The 27,440-nt window shown below is 39.4% G+C and overlaps 1 protein-coding gene across 3 annotated transcripts in view; it reads right to left on the bottom strand.

The window, feature by feature from the left end:
* Positions 1-27,440, bottom strand: part of CNTNAP5 (contactin associated protein family member 5) — a 982,292-nt gene that overhangs the window by 581,718 nt on the left and 373,134 nt on the right. The window contains exons 1-2 of one of the 3 annotated variants that reach the window (XM_081576092.1): positions 25,555-25,722; positions 8,046-8,114 (exon numbers count right to left, since the gene is read on the bottom strand). The exons of the other annotated variants lie outside the window; for them this stretch is intronic. The gene's annotated coding sequence lies outside the window, so the exon portion shown is untranslated. Of the gene's footprint in view, positions 1-8,045; positions 8,115-25,554; positions 25,723-27,440 lie in introns of those variants that run through there. 3 annotated transcript variants of the gene reach the window in all.

Here is a 27,440-nt window from a genome sequence, read left to right as displayed (position 1 = left end):
TGGTTCTCCCATTCCTGTTTCTACTTGTTGGCAGCCCCAGGGCTCCTGATTCCCTTCTCTCCATCATCCTGAGGAAGATCTTTTTTGTAGATGCTCTCACTAAATCCCAGTGATATGCTCAATGATTCCCACCTGCATGTCTAAGCCTTTAGCAAAATTTCAGGTGCAGCTCCATCATCCCCTGGGCATGGCTCAAACTTTTTAGAGCTAAAACAAAATCTTCCACCTGTTCCGCCTCACTTGCTGACAAAGCATCTCTTGCTCAGTACTTACTCATCTCAGCAGTGACCACCATGTGAAGATCTCCTCAACGTGCTCCGTCATGGTAAGACAAGCTCAGAAGCTTGGGCCTGGGACCTTGGACCTTTTGCTGCAGTGCTTACATCTGGACAAACCTCTCCTCAACAATAGATACAAAGAAACTATAAGGGGCTAAAAATAACTCCACACCTGTGCAGTTGGGACAAATCATGAACAATAAGATACAAAAAGGTCAAAACCCAACTGCTGCTTCCGAGGTGCCAGAGCAAAGGCAGGACAAGGTACTACCCATGATTCCTATACTCAGGACCACTAAAGTGGGTGGAGAGACCATGTAAGCCACCCCTCTGGCTGGACCCACTGATCTGCCCCCACCCTCATCTCATTTAAGGGACCAGCTCAACCCTGCCCTCAGGTATCTAGGGAGAGTACCTATTTCTGGTTTTCAGTCCCTCTCTCTGCAGTTTGGGTCACAATAAAGCCTTGCCTGAATTTTTTGTCTAACCTCTTATCAATTTCTATTGATTCAGGGACCGGGATCAGTACTATTGGGGGCCACCCTATTGCCATCTTTCCCTAACACACCGGAGAGAATTCATCAGCTTTCCCCATGTGCTGTATTAAATAGGACCACTTTAATTGCTTAAAGTGGTTGCATTCTCATCCAAGTCATAATCATTTCTGTCTTGAGCTACAGCATAGACTTCCTAAATGATCTGACTTCTTGCCCTTTTGTTCTACCTTACACTTATAGTGCCAAAAGTGGCTGTAATTGTCCTAACATGTCAAACAAAAAGTCACACTTCACCTCTCTATAAAATATCATGCTGCAGCCTCTGCCAAGCGGCATGAAATTCAACTTTTTACTTGGAACTTTTTACATGGAACAACAGACTAGTTCCAAATAGGGAAAAGAGTACGTCAAGGCTGTATATTGTCACCCTGCTTATTTAACTTACATGCAGAGTACATCATGAGAAATGCTGGGCTGGATGAAGCACAAGCTGGAATCAATATTGCCAGGAGAAATATCAGTAACCTCAGATATTCAGATGACACCACCCTTATGGCAGAAAGCAAAGAAGAACTAAAGAGCCTCTTGATGAAAGTGAAAGAGGAGAGTGAAAAGTTGGCTTAAAGCTCAGCATTCAGAAAACTAAGATCATGGCACCTGGTCCCAACACTTTGTGGCAAATGGATGGGGAAACAGTGGAAACAGTGGCTGACTTTATTTTTGGGGGGGCTCCAAAATCACTGCAGATGGTGATTGCAGCCATGAGATTAAAAGAAGCTTGCTCCTTGGAAGAACAGTTATGACCAACCTAGATAGCATATTAAAAAGCAGAGACATTACTTTGCCAACAAAGGTCTGTCTAGTCAAAGCTATGGTTTTTCCAGTAGTTGTATGAATGTGAGAGTTGGACTATCAAGAAAGCTGGGCACCAAAGAATTGATTCTTTTGAACTGTGGTATTGGAAAAGACTCTTGAGAGTCCCTTGGACACCATAAAGATCCAACCAGTCCATCCTAAAGGAAATCAGTGCTGAATATTCATTGGAAGGTCTGATGCTGAAGCTGAAACTACAATACTTTGGCCACCTGATGCGAAGAACTGACTCATTTGAAAAGACCCTGATGCTGGAAAGATTGAAGGCGGGAGGAGAAGGGGTCGACAAAGGAAGAGATGGTTAGATGGCATCACTGACTCAATGGACATGAGTTTGAGTAAACTCTGGGAGTTGGTGATGGACAGGGAGGCCTGGCATGCTGCAGTCCATGGAGTTGCAAAGAGTCAGACCCGGCTGAGCAACTGAACTGACTGAAGTTTTTAGTAAGTTGAAAATGTTAGGTAGGAAATTAGGCATGAGAAAAAAGGGGTGGCCTAGCTGAAAATGATTCAAGCTGATCTCTAACCATCACTCCAGACATGTCCCAATGTGGCCCAGGAGAGCTCACAGATATGCTACAAAATAACCACAGAGACTTTTCCAACTCCAGAGCATACACCCTAGGTGCACAATGATACAGACTAATCAGAGGGACTTCTCCAGCTCTGGTTCATGTGCCCTTGATGCACAGCTGTGTCCCCAAGTGACCTTAGGCAGCTGGGAGCCCATTCAGTTCAGTTCAGTCGCTCAGTCATGTCCGACTCTTTGCGACCCCATGAATTGCAGCATGCCAGGCCGTTCTGTCCATCACCAACTCCCGGAGTCTACCCAAACCCATGTCCATCGAGTCAGTGATGCCATCCAACCATCTCATCCTCTGTCGTCCCCTTTTCCTCCTGCTCCCAATGGTTTATAAATATTCTATACATACATACATCTAATTATAGTGGACTGAATTATGGGAAAGGCATGTGTAATAGAGCCTGTTGTTTTGTAACTTGCAACTATTGATCAAAACTCTCAGTCCACGCCCACCTAGATGAGTATATAAAAGTCCTGTCTTGAAAACCCCTGTATCTCATCATTCTAGTCCCAGTGCTTGGCTTGGCTCTCCTCTCCTTTGAGGTGTTCTTTCTAGTCTTTCTTCTATAAACTCGTTTTTGCCATGGGTAAGACCTCAGATTCTTCTTTGTATCCTTATCAAGAACTGAAGCCACAAGGAAGTGTCCTCTTCATGAGGAAGGGTCCAATTAGACTCTCCCTATTTGATAACAAAGACCCCAATGTGATTTGAGTTTATTTTCCTCTCTGCCATTCTCTTTGTCACGTGCACTCATCTCTAGCCACCCAGCCAAGTCAGACCGGCATCCATCCCTAAACACACTCAGCTGTATCCAGATCCTATTCTTCACCCTTCAGGTTCCATTCCTTCTAGTTATAACTCACCTACCCTAGTTCCAACTTTATCCCCCTTGGCTGCCTGGTTTTTAACAAAGTATCAGCTCAAGTGCCACCTTCTCAGAGACTCCAGCCCTTCCTTCCATAATTAAAGATCACTTCGGAGAAGGCAATGGCACCCCACTCCAGTACTCTTGCCTGGAAAATCCCGTGGACAGAAGAGCCTGGTAGGCTGCAGTCCATGGGATCGCGAAGAGTTGGACACGACTGAGCAACTTCACTTTCACTTTTCACTTTCATGCATTGGAGAAGGAAATGGCAACCCACTCCAGTGTTCTTGCCTGGAGAATCCCGGGGACAGCGGAGCCTGGTGGGCTTCCGTCTATGGAGTCGCACAGAGTCGGACACGACTGAAGCGATGCAGCAGCAGCAGCAGCAGCAGCAGCTCCATTTTCTAAATCATTTTCTATCACATTAATCAGTATTTTACTTTTCTATCTGATGTGTATCATTATCAAAAATCTTTTTTTTTCTTCTGGTGTATTTGTTTTCTCTTTTCTTTTCATAAGAACATGAATTTTGCAAAGACCTGGATTCTGTTTTGACTGCTGCTCTATCCCCAGAGTCTGTAACAGAACCTTGCACTCAGTCAATTCCCAAAGAGTATTTGTGTTACTGACTGGCTGTCAGCTCATTCAAAAGAGAGGGAAAAAATTATTTGGTATAGACTTTATCACAAATTTGCAAAGAGATGGTATAAAGCCAATGCAAGGGAAACAGTGAACAGTACAAAATATATAATTAGCTGTAAAAATACAACATATGTATATTTAATTCTATAAGGACTATACTTATTTGATGAAGACAGAAATGAACTAACATATAGAGTTATGCTTTCAGAGAAGTATACCAATTGTCTGTCTCCCTCTCTGCCATAGCATAGGGATATTATACTTCCCAATATACACAAAATGAAGTGAAGTGGAAGAAAGTTGTATTCGACAGACTCTTTGTGACTCCATGGACTGTAGCTTGCCAGGCCCCTCTGTCCATGGAATTCTCCAGGCCAGAACACTGGAGTGGGTAGTCGTTCCCTTCTCCAGGGAATCTTCCCAACCCAGGGATCGAACTGAGGTCTTCTGCATTGCAGGCAGATTCTTTATCATCTGAGCCACCAGGAAAGACAAATTCAATACAAATTGGTCAGAGTAGTGAAAAAGTGTGAGCACTACAAGAATTAAAATCTGACTTTGGAACTTAGCCATATAGCAACCAGCTCTGGAAGTTTTCCTTATTTCTTAGATCCTCAGTTTTCTTATTAATAGGGCCCACATGGGGTCTCATTAATAAGATGGCTCATTATGTTGACCTCGCAAACAAAGAATAAATCACAGTGATCCTTGAGACTGACCAAATTGTCCAAATGGCATCCTGTTATCTCACTGGTGCCTATCTTCTCAAAGCTGCGAGACCACCAGATTCCAGACCTCTGACTACATGACCATCCCTTCAGGGAATTTTTCATTGGTGGGGTATAAGAAGGACTCCATCAGAAAGGGAGAACGCTAGTTCTCCTTAACGGCCAGTCACCATCTCTTTTCCCTCTAATAAATTTCCTTTTCTTGACTGACTGCCCAGCTGGCTCTCTTTCTCTCTGCACTCACCTTACATTCATCCTACAAGATTATTTTTAAGATTAAATGAGATGATGTACCAAACACAGTTCTTGCCCTATGACTACTGTCCATAAGCTATAGTTAGCAGTATCTGGAATAATATCTTTAAATATTAAGATAGATACAAAATCTGCACTAATTCCAATAATAAATTCATAAATACAATAAGGATTCTTAATATACAAAGCAAATGAACTGTATTTAGAATGACAGGAAACCAATTTTAAGAAAAACAGTAAAAACAAGAACAATACAAAGATGTTAATCCAGGTCTTAATTTATGAATAATCTCAAGGAAAATTTTCCGCAAGCATATATGAGGAACAATGTATTCACAGTGTAACACCCTCACCATCTGCTCTCCAAGTATCATTATGTCCTTCCGTTGATCCATTCTGTCACCTACAATTCTGCCCAACCCTGGATCCATTTTCAGGATCGACTCTACTTAGGAAGCTGCATTTACTGCCTATAGGAACAGAATCCTAGGGTTGGATGCAGGACTCTGTCACCAGTGTAGATTTCTCAGGGAAGTCACTATTACTGTGCCATAGATCTCACAAATTAGTAGTAGAATTTTTCCACAGGGCATTGGAGGAAGCACGCCTCCTTTGCAAGATAATTCGTATGCAGAGTGAGTGTTTTTCCTGGCATTCTGAGAAGGAACATTGGTTCCCTCTATCAAGATGTAAACAAAGACTAACAAACATCCAGAAATGTCAATAATAACCGAGGTCAGTGATACCTCAGCACAAAACAACATCCAACAATAATAGATGTATAAATGCATACACCCTGTGCCTTAACAGTTCTGCTCCAAGGGGGAAAAAAAAGAAAAAAACCCTGCAGCTATTCTCACACAAGTGTACAAGATAAATCTGCAAGGAGTGTACTATTTTTGAAACAAGAAAAGATAATGAACATCAACCTTATTTGTCAAAAATATATAAAATAGTGGTGAGATCACATAATGTAATTTTAAGCAGCTACTGAAAAAGTCAGGCAAATGTACATGATAGGAATATTTTTTAAATATGCATTCTTTGACATACATGTATGATTATGCTTGTATATATACAGAAATAGCTGGTAAAAAAGCGAAAATTAATTCTAAAAATAACCACTTCCATTATATATATACATATTATATATCTATCTACATGTATATATAATATGTGTATATTTTGTGTGTGTAAATATATTATATATGGTTTTTTCCATAGAGTGATTTCAGCATTTCCTAGTCTTTGCTTATCCTCATGAATTCTTCAGTTTAAAAAAATAAATGGTTTTTCGATGGATATATATATACCTAGACCAGTGCAGTTTTCTCAGAGGCTCTAATAAATATTCTAGATAAATATCAGTCCCCATCTACAAAATTTTGTGAGTATATGGCTTGTGATGGTGTTAAAATGAGTATAAAAGGAGTAGAAATCCTGAACCGACATTCTCAGGAATTAATATGGGCTTCTATTAATAGAATCTCAAAGGCAAAGAGCATGGAACCAAAGGCTGGTTGACAACTGACTCAGCCAAGAGCTTCACTTGAATCAACACAGTTCTTAAGATTTGCACAGTAGTTAAGGATAAGTTTCCCTGTCAATTTCATGCACACATTTATTTCCTGGAACTAGACAAAAAAAAAGGGAGGTACTACATCCTCTTTAACCACAGAATTTTCCACTTTTTCCCCCAGTGACTTGCATTATTATTTGTCAGATGCATTATCCACATTTTGGTGGCAGAAATTATTGGTGGCTCCTAATATGATCATCTGGAGAAGGCAATGGCAACCCACTCCAGTAGTCTTGCCTGGAAAATCCCATGGACAGAGGAGCCTGGTAGGCTGCAGTCCATGGGGTCGCTAAGAGTCGGACACGACTGAGCGACTTCACTTTCACTTTTCACTTTCATGCATTGGAGAAGGAAATGACAACCCACTACAGTGTTCTTGCCTGGAGAATCCCAGGGAGGGCGGAGCCTGGTGGGCTGCCATCTATGGGGTCACACAGAGTTGGACACAACTGAAGTGACTTAGCAGCAGCAGCAGCAGCAGCAATATGATGATCCTCAAAAATCTCTTAGTTTTTACATCTACTATATCCCTCATTCTTTTTCTCAAGGCAAGAGTGACTTGTATACTCACCTTTAAATCCATGGAAAGAGAACTTTTTGAAGAATAAATCCTTCTACTAGAGCAAATAATTATTTCTAGCGAAAAAGGGGGTTCACAGTGTAAATAACCATTGCTTCAGTTAACTACTGGTGAGCTTGAGATTTGCCTAACATATTATCATAGAAAGCTGGTAGTATCTGCCTCCAACGCTGAAGCTTTAAGATGATTAGCATATAGGGTTATCGTTACCATCTTTCAAATTCCAACCCTATATGCAAGACAGAATAAGAGACACAGATGCATAGAACAGTCTTATGGACTCTGAGGGAGACGGTGAGGGTGGGACGTTCTGGGAGAATAGCATTGAAACATGTATATTATCATATGTGAAACAGAACACCATTCCATGTTTGATGCATGAGACAAATGCTCAGGACCGGGGCAATGGGATGACCCAGAGGGATGGGATGGGGAGGGAGATGAGTGGGGGGTCCAGGAAGGGGAACACATGTAAACCCATGGCTGATTCATGTCAATGTATGGCAAAAACTATTACAATATTGTAAAGTAATTAGCCCCCAACTAAAATAAATAAATTTATTTAAAAAAAAAAAAAAAGATGATTAGCAAAGATTTTCCCAGCTTCTTTCTCCCCAAGGACTTAATCTCTTGCTTTTCTTACTTGAATGGTATAAAATCAAAAGCTTACTTTGATTCAAACATACAACATAACTTCACATCCCCCAAACCTCAGGAGAAACCTGTTTACAGGTATCAGTGTTTCCATTTAAATACAGGAAATAAGTTGAAGAAAATGTGTCAATAGTACCTTCCCCAGCACTTCTCTGGAGGTCTGAAGCCTCATTTCTCATTATTTTCTTAAAGTTAATAGAGAAAAAGGTTGGGCCATCTGGACCCTTTGTGGAAGCTCACTCCAAAGTAAATCTCTTCTAAAAACTGGAGAAATCAGATATTAACATGGAATGACATGTGCACAAAAGGCATTTATGCAACCACAAACTGCCGCCACTCTCCAAAGACCAAACTTTAGAATAACAATGTCACTTGCACATTCAACTTGGTGTTACACATACACACACACACATGCACAGAGGCACAAAGTACATACTCTGATGTCGGAGCATCACAGCATCCTGGTGTGTCAGGTTAGATCAACTCTTAAGGATGTTTCAAAACTCTTACCTAGCAGGGAGAATCTTCACTATCAGCTCCAAAGTGATCATCCGTCTGTTCCTGAACACTTCCTTTTACCTGGGGCAAAATGCTGTGTAAATAATCATTGCAGGCTTTTTTTTTTCTTATTCTGAGTCAGCATTTACTTCCCTGTAACTTTTATTATTGTTCCTACTTCTGCCTTTGGGAAGAATATTAAAAAGACAATTTCATATGCCTTATTATAGATTTTTAATAAAGAGAGCTCAATTTTGTTACATGAATGGCAGCTGTCACTCACATACTTCACCTGAATTCGTGATAGATAGCATCTCTCCTTTTCATACTGGCATGCATGGTTATTTTGCATTTATTCCTCTTAAAATTAGTTTTCTTTTAAACTTAACTCTTCCAGTTAATTAAAGTGGGGACCTAGTTACTCTGACCTTTCTCCTTAAGTAATTCCTATCTTGTGAAAAATTTATCTTATGAATTCATCAGTGTTACTAATTAGTACATTTTTTTGTTTGATCTACATAAATAAGTAAGACTGTGTTAATCTGGATTGATCTATTTTTTAGACTTTTTATTTTTAAATAACTTTAGATTTACAAAAAATTGCAGAAACAATACAAAGAGTATCTGTATACTGCTCAGAGTCCCCTAATATAAACAGCTTGGGGAGAACAGTGCAATTACCAAAACCAGTAGATTCTATTAAGGTCATGCTATTACCTCTACTATATTCTTAACTATCATTTCACCAGTTCCTCCATGACTGTCACTATTCTGTTCCAGGATCCAATACAGTATTCCACATAACAGATGTGGGATAGGTGTCATATCTCCTTAGTCTCTTGTGATCTGGGATAATCCCTCCGTATCCTATTGCCTTTCATGACCCTTTGACTTAAAGAGCACTTCCTGGTCAAGTATTTTGTAGAATGCCCCTCAGGGCCTGACTGGTGTTTTCAGATGATACTGAGGTTATGCATTATTGGCAAGAATGCCACCTTGTACTCTTGTCAGGGCATCATACTAAGGTATGGTGATGCTGATCTGCTTTATCACTGGTGATGATAAACTTCATCACTCAGCGATGGTGGAATCTGCAGGTTTCTTTATCTTGCACGTGTTATCGTTCCCTTTACAATTCATAAATATCTTTGGTGAGATATTTTGAGATTTTGCAGGTATCTTGCCTCTCCTCCAACTTTTAACCATTCATGTCAGAATCCATAGATGACTCTTGCCTGCTTGTTACTGTGGTGCTCTCATGCTGCTTTTTTATTTTGCCTACTCATTCTATTTTGTTAATTAGCATTTCTCTGTAGGGAAGAGTTGCCTCTTCTCTCCTTTTCATTTATATGTTCAATAATTTGTATCACTTTGGACTCTTAGATATTTAGTTTATTCTGTGGGTTATAATTTAATATGCCCATGATTTATTTTGCTTCTCAAACTGGTCCAGCTTTGGACGTTCTTTTAGCTGGACTCCTGTGTTTCTATGACATGCTCCATTTTTTTCAGTACTCTATTTTGAATCACAGGATGCTCCAGGCTCATCTTTTATTTTCTCTCCTCAGCTCTGATATCTATCATTTCTCCAAGAATCCCTGGCTCTTTTTATTAGAGAATGGTATTCGGAAACTCGGAGAAGGCAATGGCACCCCACTCCAGTACTCTTGCCTGGGAAACCCCATGGACAGAGGAGCCTGGTAGGCTGCAGCCCATGGGGTCGCGGAGAGTCGGACACGACTGAGCGACTTCACTTTCACTTTTCACTGTCATGCACTGGAGGAGGAAATGGCAACCCCCTCCAGTATTCTTGCCTGGAAAATCCCAGGGACAGGGGAGCCTGGAGGGCTGCCATCTATGGGGTCACACAGAGTCGGACACGACTGACGCGACTAAGCAGCAGCAGCAGCAGCAGCATTTGGAAACTAGGATCTTGTCACTAGGTGTGCTCATCCCTACTGGAGTAGGTTTGACTTATTTGTGATGACCTCTTGCTTTCTAGGCACTCACATATTATTTATTATTTAAGTCATTCTATAATTTTGCCTAGGATAAATATTTCATTCACTAAGCATGTATTTCATGGACTCTTTTACTTCTGCTTTTATCTTTACTTTCCTGGAAATTAGGACTATTTGGGACCATTCTCAGTGTTCCATGACTTCTCTGGTGACTCAGATGGTAAAGAGTCTGCCTGCAATGCAGGAGACCCCTGGTTTCTGTCTGTATCTTCTTCTCTACTATGTCCCTGATGTTTATCTGGGCCCTTAGAGGATATTTTCTGGTGGCTCAGATGTTAAAGAATCTGCCTGCAATGAGGGAGACCTGGATTTGATCCCTGGGTTGGGAAGATCCTCTGGAGAAGGAAATGGCAACCCACTCTAGTATTCTTGCCTGGAGAATCCCATGGATGGAGAAGCCTGGCAGGCTACAGTCGGTGGTGTCGAAAAGAGTCAGACATGACTGAGTGATTTCTCTTTCACTGTTTCAGTATTCCCAAACATCTGTTCTCCATAATTTCTGAAAGGAATTGTACTGATTTCTGTTAAGTACACTCAGTGACTAGAGTTACAACATGTCTAGAGAAAAAGACCCAGGAGATGTAAACTCATTTAAAGCAACTAGAAACTCTTTAGCAACTAGAAACTCTTTTGTACCTATTAGTTGGAGTTCAATTCCCTACTGTCCATGTTGATTCAATTCTTTCCAACTGAAGAAAATTAAATTAATATCAATTTATTTTAATGTTTAATATTTAATTAATATTAATTTATTATTAATTAATAACATCAATATTATTTATTAATATTAATAAATTAAAATTTTATCTTCACTTAAAAAGTAATCCCAAGTCTTAGTAATATAAGATCACTGTAGAATAAAGATCTCATAATGTCATAATCAGAGATACATAGTATACATAAGTTGACTGAAAAGGCAAATAGATATGATGTTGGAAGAAGAGTTCCATAGGTCAGAAGGTGTCCAATATACTAGTGGGGAAGAGTGGAGGTCAATTATTAATACTAATAGCTCCAGTAAGAATGAAGCAGCAGGGCCAAAGCAGGAATGATGCTCAGGTGTGGATATGTCTGGTGGTGAAAGTAAAGTCTCATGTTGTAAAGAAAAATATTGCATTGGAAGCTTCAGTGTTAGGTCCATGAATCAAGGTAAAGTGGATGTGGTCAAGTATAAGATAGCAAGACTGAACATCAACATCTTAGAAATCAGTGAACTAAAATGAATGGGAATGGGAGGATTTAATTCAGACAACCATTATTTCTACTACTGTGGGCAAGAATCCCTTAAAAGAAATGGAGTAGCCCTTATAGCCAACAAAAGAATCTGAAATGCAGTATTTTGGTGCAATTTTAAAAATGTCAGAATCATTTTGGGTTATTTCCAAGGCAAACCATTCCATATGAGAGCAATCCAAGTCTACACATGAACCACTGATGCTGAAGAAGTTGAAGTTGAACAGTTCTATGCAGACCAACAACACCTTCTAGAACTAAGGCAAAAAAAGAGATGTCCTTTTCATCATAGGAGATGAGAATGCAAAAATAAGAAGTCAAGAACTATCCAGAATAACACACTGGTCATAGCAAACACCCTTTTCCAAAAAACTGAAAGGCAGCTCTACACATGGACATCACCAGATGATCAATATCAAAATCAGAATGATTGAATTCTTTGCAGCCAAAGATGGAGAAACTCTATACAGTCAACAAGAATAAGACCTGGAGCTGACTGTGGCTCAGATCATGAGCTCTTTATTGAAAAATTTGGGCTTAAATTAAAGTAGGGAAATCCACTAGGTCATTCAGGTGTGATCTAAATCAAATCCCTTATGATTATACAGTGAAGGTGACAAAATAGATTCAAGGGATTAGATCTGATAGACAGAGTACCTGAAGTACTATGGAAGGAGGTTTGTAACATTGTACAGGATGCAGTGACCAAAATGATCCCAAAGAAAAAGAAATGCAAGAAGCTAAGGTGGTTGGCTGAGGAGGATTTAGTAATAGCTGAGAAAAGAAGACAAGTGAAAAGCAAAGGAGAAAAGGAAAGATATAGCTAACTTAATACAGAGTTTCAGAGAAAAGCAAGGAGAGATAAGAAGGACTTCTTAGATGAACAATGTAAAGAAATAGAGAAAAACAATAGAATAATAAAGACTAGAGGTCTCTTCAAGAAAATCAGAAATATCAAGGGACTATATCATGCAAGGATAAATGTGATAAAGGACAGAAAAAGTAAGGACCTGAGAGAAGCAGAGAGATTAGGAAGAAGTGGCAGAAAGACACAGAAAAACTACAAAAAAGACCTTAATGACCCAGATAACCATGAGGGCATGGTCACTGGTCTAGAGCCAGGCATCCTTGAGTGTGAAGTCAAGTACGCCTTAGGAAATATTACTGTGAACAAAGCTAGTGGAGGTAACAGAATTCCAGCTGACCTATTTCAAGTCCTAAAAGATGATTCTGTATAGAGCTGCATTGAAATTGTCAGGAAATTTGGAAAACTCAACAGTGGACACAGAACTGGAAATGGTCAGTTTTCATTCCAATCCCAAGGAAGGGCAATGCTAAAGAATGTTCAAACTACCATACAATTGTGCTCTTTAAACATGTTAGTAAAGTTATGTTCAAAATCCTTGAAGCTAGGCTTCAGCAGTATGTGAACTGAGAACTTCCAGATGTACAAGGTGGGTTTGAAGAGGCAGAGGAACCAGAGATCAAATTGCCAACATTTGTTGGATCATGGAGGAAGCAAGGGATTTCCTAAAAAAAAAAAAAAAAACTACTTCTGCTTCATTGACTATTCTAAAGCCTTTGACTGTGTGGATCACAAAAACTGGAAAATTCTTAAAGAGATGGGAATATCAGATTACCTTACCTGTCTCCTGAGAAACCTGTATTATGGTCAAGAAGCAACAATTAAAATTGGACATGAAACAACTCTCTGGTTCAAAATTGGGACAGGATTAGGACAAGACTATATAATTTCACCTGCTTATTTAAATTGCTACACAGAGTATATCATACAAAATGCCAGGCTGGATGAATCACATGCTGGAATCAAGATTGCTGAAGAAATATCAACTAACTCAGATGTGCAGATGACACCCTCCTTATGGCAGAAAGCAAAGAAAAACAAAAGAGGCTCTTGATGAGGGTGAAAGAGTGAAAAAGCTGGCTTGACTCAACATTCAAAAAACTAAGATCATTGCATCTGGTCCCATACTTCATGGCAAGTAGAAGAGGGGAACACGACAGATTTCCTTTTCTTGGGTTCCAAATTCACAACAGACAGTGACTGAAGCCAGGAAATTAAAAGACACTTGCTCCTTGGAAGGAAAGCTATGACAACCCTAGACAGCCTATTGGAAAGCAGAGACATCATTTTGCTGACAGAGGTCTGTACAGTCAAAGCTATGATTTTTCCAGTAGTCACGTACTGATGTGAGACTTGGACTGTAATGAAGGCTGAAAGCCAAAGAATTGATGCTTTTGAACTGCAGTGTTGGAGAAGACTCCTGAGAGTTCCTTGGCCTGCAAGGAGATCAAGCCAGTCAGTCCTGTAGGAAATCAACCTTAAATATGGAAGAATTGTTGCTAAAGCTTAAGCTTAAATATTGTGGCCATCTGATGCAAAGAGCTGATTCATTGGAAAAGATTCTGATGCTGGGAAAGATTGAAGGCAAAGAGAGAAGGGCATGGCAGAGGATGAGATGGTTAGATAGCATCACCATCTCAATGGACGTGAATCTGAGCAAACTCCGGGAGATAGCAGAAGACAGAGAAGCCTGGCGTGCTGCAGTCCATTGGGTCACAAAGAATTGGACTCAGTGACTGAACAACAACAACCTGTACATATACACTACACACATATAAAAATACATACAAAAGTGAGATTATATTGAATATATATTACTACATCCTGTTATTTTTATCTAATATGGTATCATAGGAGTAGTTTCACAAGTAAAGTTATTTAAAATCAGAATTTTAGTAATGACATGATAAATTAATTAGAATGAATTTAACTAAATCTCTATTATTAGATCTTTGATTTTTTTCTAATATTGTATTGTAACACTTAATGAATATCTTTTAAACAAATAAATCTTTATCCATTTATAATCACCTCTTTATGAAAGACTCTTAGAAGTAAAATCACATTGTTTCTAATGTAACTGAAAATATGTTTAAGATAATTGAGAGTGTTGGTTTATTTTGTTTTCCTTTGCATCTTTTTGAAAGCCTGAAGTATTCTGGGGCTGTAAGCTTCTATGTAGTAATTTTATAATCTGTGCCATGATTTTATATTAATACTTAAAGACATGTCTTTCTTTACAAAACTTGTAGGTTCCTTGCTAAAATCTGATTTTACCTATGAATTTCTCATGCAAACATTTCAAATGTTTTCATTCATCCTTGTCCACTCAATTGTTATGGTCATTGATGAGCTATTTTTAAATCACATATTCATTTTGGAATATCTCCCAACTTTCTTGATGTATTCCTTTTATAATTTTTCTTTCTGGGAATGATTATCAGGGTCATCGTTGAATGAATGTGCTAGAATCCTTTATATGGATGCGGTTCAGTGCTTTCACGAGTCTGCTATTGTCTCTAATTTAAAAAGCAGCATCTATTTGTGGATAAGTGGTAATTCCTTTTATCCTTTCTTATACCTTCCAAGAGTTTAAGGTTGCCTGCAAAGAAAATCAAAACCTTATCTAACGTTCCTCTCAACACTGACACATCAAGCTGCTGTCAAGAACACGATGCTCCTTCAACAGAGTGGCACCTTCCATATGTGATTTTTCTGGTATCTGTCTTTGGGCTGCCATATCCTATTCTATGGGCTTCCCAGGTGGCTTAGTGGTAAAGAATCTGCCTGCAGTGCAGGGGATGTAGGAGATTCGGGTTCAAACCCTGGGTCGGGAAGATCCCCCAACCCAGGAGGATCCTCTAAGATCTCTAAGATTCTCCAAGATCCTTGCATGGTAACTCACTCCAGTATTCTTGTCTGGAGAATCCATGGACAGAGGAGTCTGGTGGGCTACAGTCCATAGTGCTGTACAGAGTCAGACATGACTGAAGTGACTTACCACGCACACACATATCTTTGTCTCTAGTTTCTATGGTAGAATATTCCCTCAAGGATATAAGTTCTGTTGTCTTTTCCTTTTGAATTTATGCAAAATTCCCCAAATGTGCTTAAATCATTAGGTTTAAAGAATTCTAGATGCTAGCATTTTTTTCCTCACATGCCCATTTGATTTCATTTTCCCTTTTTTTTTTTTTTAACTCATTATTTTGGATATAGTTACACTTACATTTCGAGTTAATGCCTGTCATCTTATTAATTTTTTGTGGTTTGCCAATTAGTGCAATTTTGTCTGTAATAATACAATCCCTGAGTCAATTTGATTTAAATAAAAGAGAACTGAATACATAGATTGAGTAGTTCTATGATATTTTCAGAAAAATTGAATTTTTACAACTGTCCTTGGTACCATCCATGGGTTCAGGTTCATCCTAAAGTTGAGTCACTTCATTGTGAGAAGTTGGCTGCTAACGATAGGTATGAAGCATCTTGCTTCCTTGGTCTCCTAAGTAAGAAAAATTATTGCCCTCCAGCAATAAAGCATAAACCTTCCTTTGCAGTCTGATTTGAAGACTTAGGACGTATGACCCTCCCCAATGCAACAGTGTCCTGGTACTTTTGGATCTGCCCTGAAAATGGGGATGGTATACACACACACTACACGTATTCCTTTATTATCGTAGTTTGAGCATCTTTTTAAATGGCAAATTAAAATCAGATATGTGATTTCCAATATCACTCCACATTTACTGTTACCCAACTTTATTCTTACCAACTACTATGATATTTCTTGGAGTCTTTTAGCTGCGTGAGCCATGCACACTTATGAAATCTGTGTATTTATATGTGTCAGAGAGTGTTCATAATGCATATTAGCAAGTGAAAGTTTATGGGATGCCCTGTAATCAAAAATAAAAGTCCCTTTTGACATATTTATCACAGCTTTTTCTAAACTTATTCGATCATGGAACTTTCACTTTACAGATTGTTTCTTTGATCTTTTGGTAATAACGTTTCCAAAGAAGACACTTTGGGAAAAGCTTCTCTATTGTATATAAATTGTTATTTTAATTGACATTTTATCTCTCATTTCATACTTTGGCAGACTAAGACAATTCTGATAAGAATTCAGATGTCAGAACAAATACATTCTTCCCATATCCCATCAGGAACACTCCATCTCAAACCAAAGGCATATAAACCATTCTGAGAAATCAAATTGTGACGTCAAATATCAGACCCATCACGAGCAATTTACACTTCATATCTAGCTTTATTTCCCTAATTGTCTCTCCTTTCATTTGGGGTGGGAAGTAGAAGATTAAAATGTTCCAGATCTACAAGAGTTCAGTCTTTTCTCAAGGACTTTACCGTCTCAAGAATCATCCAAGTTTCTTCTGTCAGTTCTTTTTGATCTCCCTCTGGGAAGAGTCAGGTAGTCAGCATATTTGAAGTCTGAAAAGCAAGTTCCAAAGGACAGGACCTGGAATCCCCAGGCTATATGATGGCTATTTCTCAGTACAATTCACCATAATCCACTTACTTTTCTTTCAGCCATTTCAACCCGTCATTTTCTTTATTTTGCATGCATGTGTGTGCAGTCATGTCTAACTCTTTGTGACCCCATGGACTGTAGCCCACCAGGCTCCCCTGTCCATGGAATTTCCCAGGCAAGAATACTGGAGTAGGTGACCATTTCCAGCTCCAGAGGATCTTCTTGAACCAGGGATTGAACCCAAATCTCCTGTGTCTCCTGCATGTCAGGTGGGTTCTTTACCATTGAGACACCTGAGAAGCCCTTCCTTAATGTTACATCTCTAATATTCCCTAGATCATAAAGTTTAACACAGAAGATCTAGATTTGCCACACTATCCACATAGGGAAGCGTGAATATGGCAGTTTCTTTTCCTATGTGGAGTGTTTTCTCACTTGATAATTATTTAAATCCCCTGTTTTTTTCCTCAAGCCTTTGTATACTCCCCCCCAGGGTGTTTAACTTTTTAAGTTATTTATTAATACATACTCATCATACATTGATTTACTTAAACACAGTGGGTACCAATTATTTACAACTCTTCTAGACGTAACTTTATTGTCTATTTTCCCCAATAACCTTGAAAGATAAGTATTGTTCAGGCCACTTTGTGCCAGAGGAAACAAAAGCTGAACTGACCAGTGCCCATGACCACATATGGGTAACTAGTTCACCTGAACCCACATGGCTCTGATTTTAATTTGATGCTCTTTCTAGTAAATTCAAGGGAATTGTCCTTAGTGGGTTCTAATATACACATAGTAAAATCACTGTATATGTATTTATGACCTCCTCACATTTGTCCCAAGGAGATTTTTAAAACACACATGTAATATATGTATACATGTTGCTTGTTGAGCACCTTCTATGTACTGAACACCACAGCAAGATCTTTTTTTTTTATCACTGTTATTTATTTTATTATATTTTACAGGTATGTTATTAAAACACAACTCAGTGAAGATGATTGTACAACAGGCTAAGCTATTATGATACAAAATATAATCTTCCTGTGACTCAGTTTCTCCAAAGACATTTGTCAGAGTATCTAGGAAAGTGGTTCTTTTTTTTTTGTTTTTTTTGTTTTTTTTTTAAATAAATTTATTTATTTCAGTTGGGGGCTAATTACTTTACAATGTTGTAGTAGTTTTTGCCATACATTGACATGAATCAGCCATGGGTTTACATGTGTTCCCCTTCCTGGACCCCCCTCCCACCTCCCTCCCCATCCCATCCCTCTGGGTCATCCCATTGCCCCAGCTCTGAGCATTTGTCTCATGCATCGAACATGGAATGGTGTTGTGTTTCACATATGATAATATACATGTTTCAATGCTATTCTCCCAGAACGTCCCACCCTCACCTTCTCCCTCAGAGTCCATAAGACTGTTCTATGCATCTGTGTCTCTTATTCTGTCTCACATATAGGGTTATCATTACCATCTTTCAAATTCCATATATATGCATTAGTATACTGTATTGGTGTTTTTCTTTCCGGCTTACTTCACTCTGTATTATGGGCTCCAGTTTCATCCATCTCAATAGAACCGATTCAAATGTATTTTTTTTAATGGCTGAGTAATAGTCCATTGTGTATATGTACCACAGCTTCCTTATCCATTCGTCTGCTGATGGACATCTAGGTTGCTTCCATGTCCTGGCTATTGTAAACAGTGCTGCGATGAACATTGGGGTACACGCATCTCTTTCAATTCTGGTTTCCTCGGTGTGTATGCCCAGCAGTGGGATTGCTGGGTCATATGGAAGTTCTATTCCCAGTTTTTTAAGGAATCTCCACACTGTTCTCCATAGTAGCTGTACTAGTTTGCATTCCCACCAACAGTGTAAGAGGGTTCCCTTTTCTCCACACCCTCTCCAGCATTTATTGCTTATAGATTTTTAGATAGCAGCCATTCTGATTGGTGTGAAATGGTACCTCATTGTGGTTTTGATTTGCATTTCTCTAACAATGAGTGATGTTAAGCATCTTTTCATGTGTTTGTTAGCCATCTGTATGTCTTCTTTGGAGAAATGTCTGTTTAGTTCTTCGGCCCATTTTTTGATTGGGTCGTTTATTTTTCTGGAATTCAGCTGCAGGAGTTGCTTGTATGTTTTTGAGATTAATTGTTTGTCTGTTGCTTCGTTTGCTATTATTTTCTCCCATTCTGAAGGCTGTCTTTTCACCTTGCTTATAGTTTCCTTTGTTGTGCAAAAGCTTTTAATTTTAATTAGGTCCCATTTGTTTATTTTTGCTTTTATTTCCAATATTTGGGAGGTGGGTCATGGAGGATCCTGCTGTGATTTATGTCGGAGAGAGTTTTGCCTATGTTCTCCTCTAGGAGTTTTATAGTTTCTGGTCTTACGTTTAGATCTTTAATCCATTTTGAGTTTATTTTTGTGTATGGTGTTAGGAAGTATTCTAGTTTCATTCTTTTACAAGTGGTTGACCAGTTTTCCCAGCATCACTTGCTAAAGAGATTGTCTTTTCTCCATTGTATTTTCTTGCCTCCTTTGTCGAAGATAAGGTGTCCATATGTGCGTGGGTTTATCTCTGGGCTTTCTATTTTGTTCCATTGATCTATATTTCTATCTTTGTGCCAGTACCATACTGTCTTGATGACTGTGGCTTTGTAGTAGAGCCTGAAGTCAGGCAGGTTGATTCCTCCAGTTCCATTCTTCTTTCTCAAGATTGCTTTGGCTATTCGAGGTTTCTTATATTTCCATACAAATTGTGAAATGATTTGTTCTAGTTCTGTGAAAAATACCATTGGTAGCTTGATAGGGATTGCATTGAATCTATAGATTGCTTTGGGTAGTATACTCATTTTCACTATATTAATTCTTCCAATCCATGAACACGGTATATTTCTCCATCTGTTTGTGTCCTCTTTGATTTCTTTCATCAGTGTTTTATAGTTTTCTATATATAAGTCTTTTGTTTCTTTAGGTAGATATATTCCTAAGTATTTTATTCTTTTTGTTGCAATGGTGGATGATATTGTTTCCTTAATTTCTCTTTTTGTTTTCTCATTATTGGAGTATAGGAATGCAAGGGATTTCTATGTGCTAATTTTATATCCTGCAATTTTACTATATTCATGGATTAGCTCTAGTAATTTTCTGGTAGAATCTTTAGGGTTTTCTATGTGGAGGATGATGTCATCTGCAAACAGTGAGAGTTTCACTTCTTCTTTTCCTATCTGTATTCCTTTTATTTCTTTTTCCGCTCTGACTGCTGTGGCCAAAACTTCCAAAACTATGTTGAATAGTAGTGGTGAAAGTGGGCATCCTTGCCTTGTTCCTGACTTTAGGGGAAATGCTTTCAATTTTTCACCATTGAGGATAATGTTTGCTGTGGGTTTGTCATATATAGCTTTTATTATGTTGAGGTATGTTCCTTCTATTCCTGCTTTCTGGAAGGTTTTTATCATAAATGGATGTTGAATTTTGTCAAAGGCTTTTTCTGCATCTATTGAGATAATCATATGGTTTTTATCTTTCAATTTGTTAATGTGGTGTATTACATTGATTGATTTGCGGATGTTAAAGAAACCTTGCATTCCTGGGATAAAGCCCACTTGGTCATGATGCATGATCTTTTTAATATGATGTTGGATTCTGTTTGCTAGAATTTTATTAAGGATTTTTGCATCTATGTTCAATAGTGATATTGGCCTGTAGTTTTCTTTTTTTGTGGCATCTTTGTCTGGTTTTGGAATTAGGGTGATGGTGGCCTCATAGAATGAGTTTGGAAGTTTACCATCTTCTGTAATTTTCTGGAAGAGTTTGAGTAGCATAGGTGTTAGCTCTTCTCTAAATTTTTGGTAGAATTCCACTGTGAAGCCGTCTGGTCCTGGGCTTTTGTTTGCTGGAAGATTTCTGATTACAGTTTCGATTTCCGTGCTTGTGATTGGTCTGTTAAGATCTTCTATTTCTTCTTGGTTCAGTTTTGGAAAGTTATACTTCTCTAAGAACTTGTCCATTTCTTCCAAGTTGTCCATTTTATTGGCATATAGCTGTTGGTAGTAGTCTCTTATGATCCTTTGTATTTCTGTGGAGTCTGTTGTGATCTCTCCATTTTCATTTCTAATTTTGTTGATCTGATTCTTCTCCCTTTGTTTCTTGATGAGTCTGGCTAATGGCTTGTCAATTTTGTTTATCTTCTCGAAAAACCAGCTTTTAGTTTTGTTGATTTTTGCTATGGTCTCTTCTGTTTCTTTTGCATTTATTTCTGCCCTAATTTTTAAGATTTCTTTCCTTCTACTGACCCTGGGGTTCTTCATTTCTTCCTTCTCTAGTTGCTTTAGGTGTAGAGTTAGTTTATTTATTTGATTTTTTTCTTGTTTCTTGAGGTACGCCTGTATTGCTATGAACCTTCCCCTTAGCATTGCTTTTACAGTGTCCCATAGGTTTGGGGTTGTTGTGTTTTCATTTTCATTCGTTTCTATGCATAATTTGATTTCTTTTTTTATTTCTTCTGTGATTTGTTGGTTATTCAGAAGCGTGTTGTTTAGCCTCCATATGTTGGAGTTTTTAATAGTTTTTTTCCTATAATTGAGGTCTAATCTTACTGCATTGTGGTCAGAGAAGATGGTTGGGATGATTTCAATTTTTTGGAATTTACCAAGGCTAGATTTATGGCCCAGGATGTGATCTATCCTGGAGAAAGTTCCGTGTGCACTTGAGAAAAAGGTGAAATTGATTGTTTTGGGGTGGAAAGTCCTGTAAATATCAATTAAATTTAATTTGTCTATTGTATCATTTAAAGTTTGTGTTTGTTAATTTTCTGTTTAGTTGATCTATCCATATGTGTGAGTGGAGTATTAAAGTCTCCCACTATTATTGTGTTATTGTTAATTTCCCCTTTCATACTTGTTAGTATTTGCCTTATATATTGTGGTGCTCCTATGTTGGGTGCATATATATTTATAATTGTTACACCTTCTTCTTGGATTGATCCTTTGATCATTATGTAGTGTCCTTCTTTGTCCCTTTTCACAGCCTTTATTTTAAAGTCTATTTTATCTGAAATGAGTATTGTGACTCCTGCTTTCTTTTGGTCTCTGTTTGCATGAAATATGTTTTTCCATCCCTTCACTTTCAGTCTGTATGTGTCCCTAGTTTTGAGGTGGATCTCTTGTAGACAGAATATATAGGGGTCTTGTTTTTGTATCCATTCAGCCAGCCTTTGTCTTTTGGTTGGGGCATTCAACCCATTTACATTTAAGGTAATTATTGATAAGTATGATCCCGTTGCCATTTACTTTGTTGTTTTGGGTTCGTGTTTAAACATCCTTTCTGTGTTTCCTGTTTAGAGAAGATCCTTTAGCATTTGTTGGAGAGCTGGTTTGGTGGTGCTGAATTCCCTCAGCTCTTGCTTGTCTGTAAAGCTTTTGAATTCTCCTTCATATCTGAATGAGATCCTTGCTGGGTACAGTAATCTGGGTTGTAGATTATTCTCTTTCATTACTTTAAGTATGTCCTGCCATTCCCTTCTAGCCTGAAGAGTTTCTATTGAAAGATCAGCTGTTATCCTTATGGGGATCCCCTTGTGTGTTATTTGTTGTTTTTCCCTTGCTGCTTTTAATATTTGTTCTTTGTGTTTGATCTTTGTTAATTTGATTAATATGTGTCTTGGGGTATTTCACCTTGAGTTTATCCTGTTTGGGACTCTCTGGGTTTCTTGGACTTCTGTGACTATTTCCCTCCTCATTTTAGGGAAATTTTCAACTATTATCTCCTCGAGTATTTTTTATGGCCTTTCCTTTTATCTTCTTCTTCTGGGACTCCTATGATTCGAATGTTGGGGCGTTTCATATTGTCCCAGAGGTCCCTGAGGTTTTCCTCATTTCTTTTGATTCTTTTTTCTTTTTTCCTCTCTGCTTCGTTTATTTCCACCATTCTATCTTCTACCTCACTTATCCTATCTTCTGCCTCCATTATTCTACTGTTTGTTCCCTCCAGAGTGTCTTTTATCTCCTTTATTTCATTATTCATTATATATTGACTCCTTTTTATTTCTTCTAGGTCCTTGATAAACATTTCTTGCATCTTCTCAATCCTTGTCTCCAGGCTACTTATCTGTAACTCCATTTTGCTTTCAAGATTTTGGATCATTTTTATTATCATTATTCTAAATTCTTTTTCAGATAGATTCCCTATCTTCTCCTCTTTTGTTTGGTTTGGTGGGCATTTCTCATTTTCCTTTACTTGCTAAGTATTTCTCTGCCTTTTCATCTTGTTTAGATTGCTGCGTTAGGCGTGGCCTTTCTGTATTCTGGTAGTTTGAAGTTCCTCTTTATTGTGGAGGTTCCTCACTGTGGGTGGGGTTGGACGGGTGGCTTGTCAAGGTTTCCTGGTTGAGGGAGCTTGTGTCGGTGTTCTGGTGGGTGGAGCTGGATTTCTTCTCTCTAGAGTGCAATAGAGTGTCCAGTATTGAGTTTTGAGATGTCTATGGATTTGGTGTGCCTCTGGACAGCCTGTATATTGATGCTCAGGGCTATGTTCCTGCGTTGCTGGAGAATTTGCGTGGTATGTCTTGCTCTGGAACTTATTGGCTCTTGGGTGGAGCTTGGTTTCAGTGTATATGTGGAGGCTATTGGATGATCTCTTATTAATTAATGTTTCCCCTGGCTTTCAGTCTTATTCTTGCAGTAGCCTCAAGACTTCTCCATCCATACAGCATCAATAATAAAACTTTTAGGTTAATGGTGAAAAGATTCTCCACAGTGAGGGATACCCAGCAAGGTTCACTGAATTACATGGAGAGGTGAAGTGGGGGGGGGGGGGAGTTTGAGGTGACCAGGAGGAGAAGAGGGGGACTCAAACGTGGAGAGAGCAGTCTAGCCAGTAAGCACTTCCCTCTGTGTTCTCCACAGCCTGGAACCCTCAGAGCAGTTCACAGAGATACAAAGCAGGGGGAGGAAGGTAATAGTGGTGAGCATGAGTAGAAAGGGAGGAATCAAGAGGGGACAGAGAGATCTGGGCAGTATTCTGTTCCCGAAGTGTTCTCCGGTACCCAGAACACCCTCAGAGATTCACAGAATTGGGTTGAGAAGAGAAGGAGGAGGGTGGGAGATAGAGGTTCCCTGGGGGAGAAGAAAGAGCGTCAATAGGGGGAGAGAGTAATCAAGCCAGTAATCACACTCCTGAGTAAAAATGGGTACTAAAGATTGGATTCTTAAATGTACAAAATTGATATCAAATATGTAAAACAAAGATTAAAAATCTAGAGTAGAGGTTAGACTCTTATAAAACATACAATATAAAAAAAAGAAAAAAGAAAACAGTGTAAAAAGAAAAAAACAGTAAAAAAAGAAACAGTAAAAAAAGTAAAACAGGAAAAAAACAGTAAAAAAAAAGAAAACACAAAAGGTATAAGATATATGTATGCAGTTTGCTTTAAAAATAGGGTTTTTTTTTTTGCAAGGTAATAGTGGGTTATGAAAATGAAAATTAAAGGTGTAATAGAGGACTTAAAAAAAAGAAAGAAAAAAAAAATTTTTTTTTAATTAAAAAAAAAAAATGATAATAGTAAAAATATATATCCCAGACTTTCTCTGGAGCTGTTGTGAGCAGTGTGGGGTCTGTTCAGTTTCAGATAGATCCTTGTTCCTGCTTATACTTTTCAAGATCTATAGGCCTCTTTCAATGCAGTCAGTGTTAACTACAGGGATTTTAATCTGTTGGCCTGTCACTTCCAACGCGCTTCCTTCTGTTTATTTGGCTTCTGTTTGGAGGTCTCTTCAGTATCTAATTTCCGCCCTGCCACAAAGGGGCGGAGGTGGTCTCTTTAGGTTCGCTTTTCAGTCATGCTGTGGGGAGGGAGGAACATTGCAAACCTATATCACTGGCGTGTGTGTGGAGAGTAACAGTGTCTCGGCCGCACTGGGTTCGCCCCCTCTCACGGCGTGTGTGCTTTCCCCGTCTACCATGCTCAGGCTTCAGGTTACTCGGCCGGGGAGTGGGCCCTGAGATGCGTGCACTTCCCAGGTCTAAGCCGCTCAGGTTCAGGCTCCCGGGTACTCCACAAAGGCTCAGACTCGGTTGCGCCCACGGTTTGTGCCATTCCTGGTCGGAGCAGCTCAGGCAGCCAGGAGTTTGGCGAGAGCACTCTCCCCTGTTGGGGTGGTGCGGCTTATCACCTCCCTGGTCCCCACCTCGGTTTACAGGCGCACCCGGCTCCGGTGTGCTTTGTGTCGGTTCTGGGGAGCTGGTCTCCGGCTGTGACCCTCGCGGCGGCTGTCGACCCTCTGGGATCTCAGGCAGTCTTTGCTTAGAAACTGGGAGCCTGTTTGCAGTTTGGTAGGGGGTGCCCTCTCTGGGGCCGAGTTTGCCCCTTTCCGGCTCTGGCTGGCCCCGCCTGCCTGCTGTGTCCGTTGGGAGATGGGGCGGTCTGCAGCCGGCTAGCTCTCCTCTGGTATCGCTCAGTCCTTTGTTCTGTGAGCGGGCCGGCAGTGCCTTAGAGTTGGGCTTTTCGCGGGATAGTTCTCTCTCTCTGGCTGTCCCACAGTTTAGGTTACTATCTCACGGTAGCTCCCTCAGATTGCCCTCAGGGCGTTCGGGCCCAGTCCTTACCCTAAGCAGTGCCGCCCGCTCCTCTCCGTTCAGCCCCCACTTGCTGGTGGCGGATGCGAGCGCCTGGGGTTCTTTGCTGGGAGTTGCCTTTAGGCACGTAATCTGTGGGTTTTATTTATTTTTTCTCCCAGTTATGTTGCCCTCCAAGATTCGAAATCTTCCCCCAAACCCGCCGGTGAGAGGGTTTCCTGGTGCTTGGAAATTTCTCCTCTTTTACGACTCCCTCCCCGGGACGGGTCTCCGTCCCTAACTCTTTTGTCTCTCTTTTTATCTTTTATAATTTCTCCTACCTGCTTTCGAAGATAATGCGCTGTCTTTCTGGATGCCTGACGTCCTCTGCCACCGTTCAGAAGTAGTTTTGTGAAGTTTTCTCAGCATTCAGATGTTCTTTCGATAAATTTGTGGAGGAGAGAGTGGTCTCCCCGTCCTATTCCTCCGCCATCTTAGCCCCGCCTCCCACAGCAAGATCTTTAAAAGCTTCTTTTTATTCTTAGAACACTCTATGGAGTAAAAATATGTCAAAGCCTATTTATTATGTCATTTGATACTTACCAATCACAATCTGACAAGTTATAATCTGAAGAAAAATTTTTAACCCTAGTTCCAATCTGAAAAACGTTTTAATACCCAAGATAGTTTTTAAAAATATAAATGCCCGCATCATTTCTTTAGAGATTCATTTTTAATTGTTCTAACGTGAGGTTCCAGAGATATTTTTTAAAAAATCTTTGGTTGCATTCAATCTGGAACAAGAGCTAAGGGCCAGGAGATTAAATGATGTAACAATAACCACATATTTGACTGTTTTCAATTAGATCTAGAATCTCCTTAAGTCCTACCTACATTATTTTTCTTTTAAGCTCAGTAGCCTGCAGGCTTCCCAGCTGGTGCAATGGTAAAGCATCCACCTGCCAATGCAGGAGACACAGGAGAAGCGAGTTTGATCCCTGGGTTAGGAAGATCCCCTGGAGTAGGAAATGGCAATCCACTCCAGTATTCTTGCTGAAAATTTTAGTGAATCTGGAGAGCTGAGCATGCACACATGCACAGTGGCCTGCAAGATTTTTTTTTTTTCCTATGTTGATGTCCTAAGCCCTTTCAAGACACTGAGATTGAGTTCATCACACTTCTCAAACAATTAAATGGTGGATAAGCTCTCTTGTTTCCTTTCTCCAGGAATCTTCTCTCTTCAGTTCCAAGTTCTTGGGAAAACCCTGAGACCTGAGGAAAACTTGGGTCTCATCCAGGCAGGTAACACCAGGTTGCCCATTTTTCCCCTAGATTTCCCTTTTCCAATTAAACCAACTTATTTTCAAACTACCATCTATCAAGCTCTTCAATTTTTTTTGCCTTAAATAGACAAAAACTTTACGTGACTAAACATTGATTGAATTTTTAATTAAGATTCTCCTCCCAAATCCTTTATCCTTAGCCATTCAGCTTTTCTCCCCAGAATGACAATGCCCATTTCTTCTGCATTTTTCTAGCTTTATTCTCTGTGCTGTGCTTAGTTGCTCAGTCATATCTGACTCTTTGTGACCCCATGGACTGTAGCCCACCAGGCTCCTCTGTCCATGGAGATTCTCCAGGCAAGAATACTGGAGTAGGTTGCCATGCCCACCTCCAGGGGATCTTCCCAACCCAGGGATCGAACCCAGGTCTCCCACACTGCAAGCAGATTCTTTACCAACTGAGCTACCAGGGAAGCCCCAGAGATATCCTATACTTACACAGATTTTTATATATGCATTTAAAAAAAAATACAGTATAGTATCTGATACACGGCTTATCAGGTGGCTCAGTGGTAAAGATCCACATGCCAATGCAGGAGACACAAGTTCAATCCCTGGTGAGGGAAGATCCCTTGGAGAAGGAAATGATAACCCATTCCAGTATTCTTTCCTGGGAAATCCTGTGGAAGAAGAGCCGAGTGGGCTGTGGACTGTAGGGTCACAAGACTTAGACATGTCTTAATGACCAAACAACACACTCTATATTCACTATTTTTTGTCTTGCTTTTTTTCTGATGAATTATGCGTTTGGGTATATATCCATATCAGTACATAAGATGTTTCTTCATTCCTTTTTACTTCTCTGTATATTCAATCGTATCTCACTCTTCTACTGATGAACCCTTGCTTTGTTTCCAACCTTTTGTTATTACAGGAAAGATTCT

Source organism: Giraffa tippelskirchi, chromosome 3 (assembly GCF_054371585.1).
Source record: "Giraffa tippelskirchi isolate mGirTip1 chromosome 3, T2T-mGirTip1v1.2.pri, whole genome shotgun sequence".
Taxonomy (NCBI): domain Eukaryota; kingdom Metazoa; phylum Chordata; class Mammalia; order Artiodactyla; family Giraffidae; genus Giraffa; species Giraffa tippelskirchi.
Note: the sequence above shows the minus strand (reverse complement) of the source record. Positions and strands in the feature narration are given on the sequence as shown.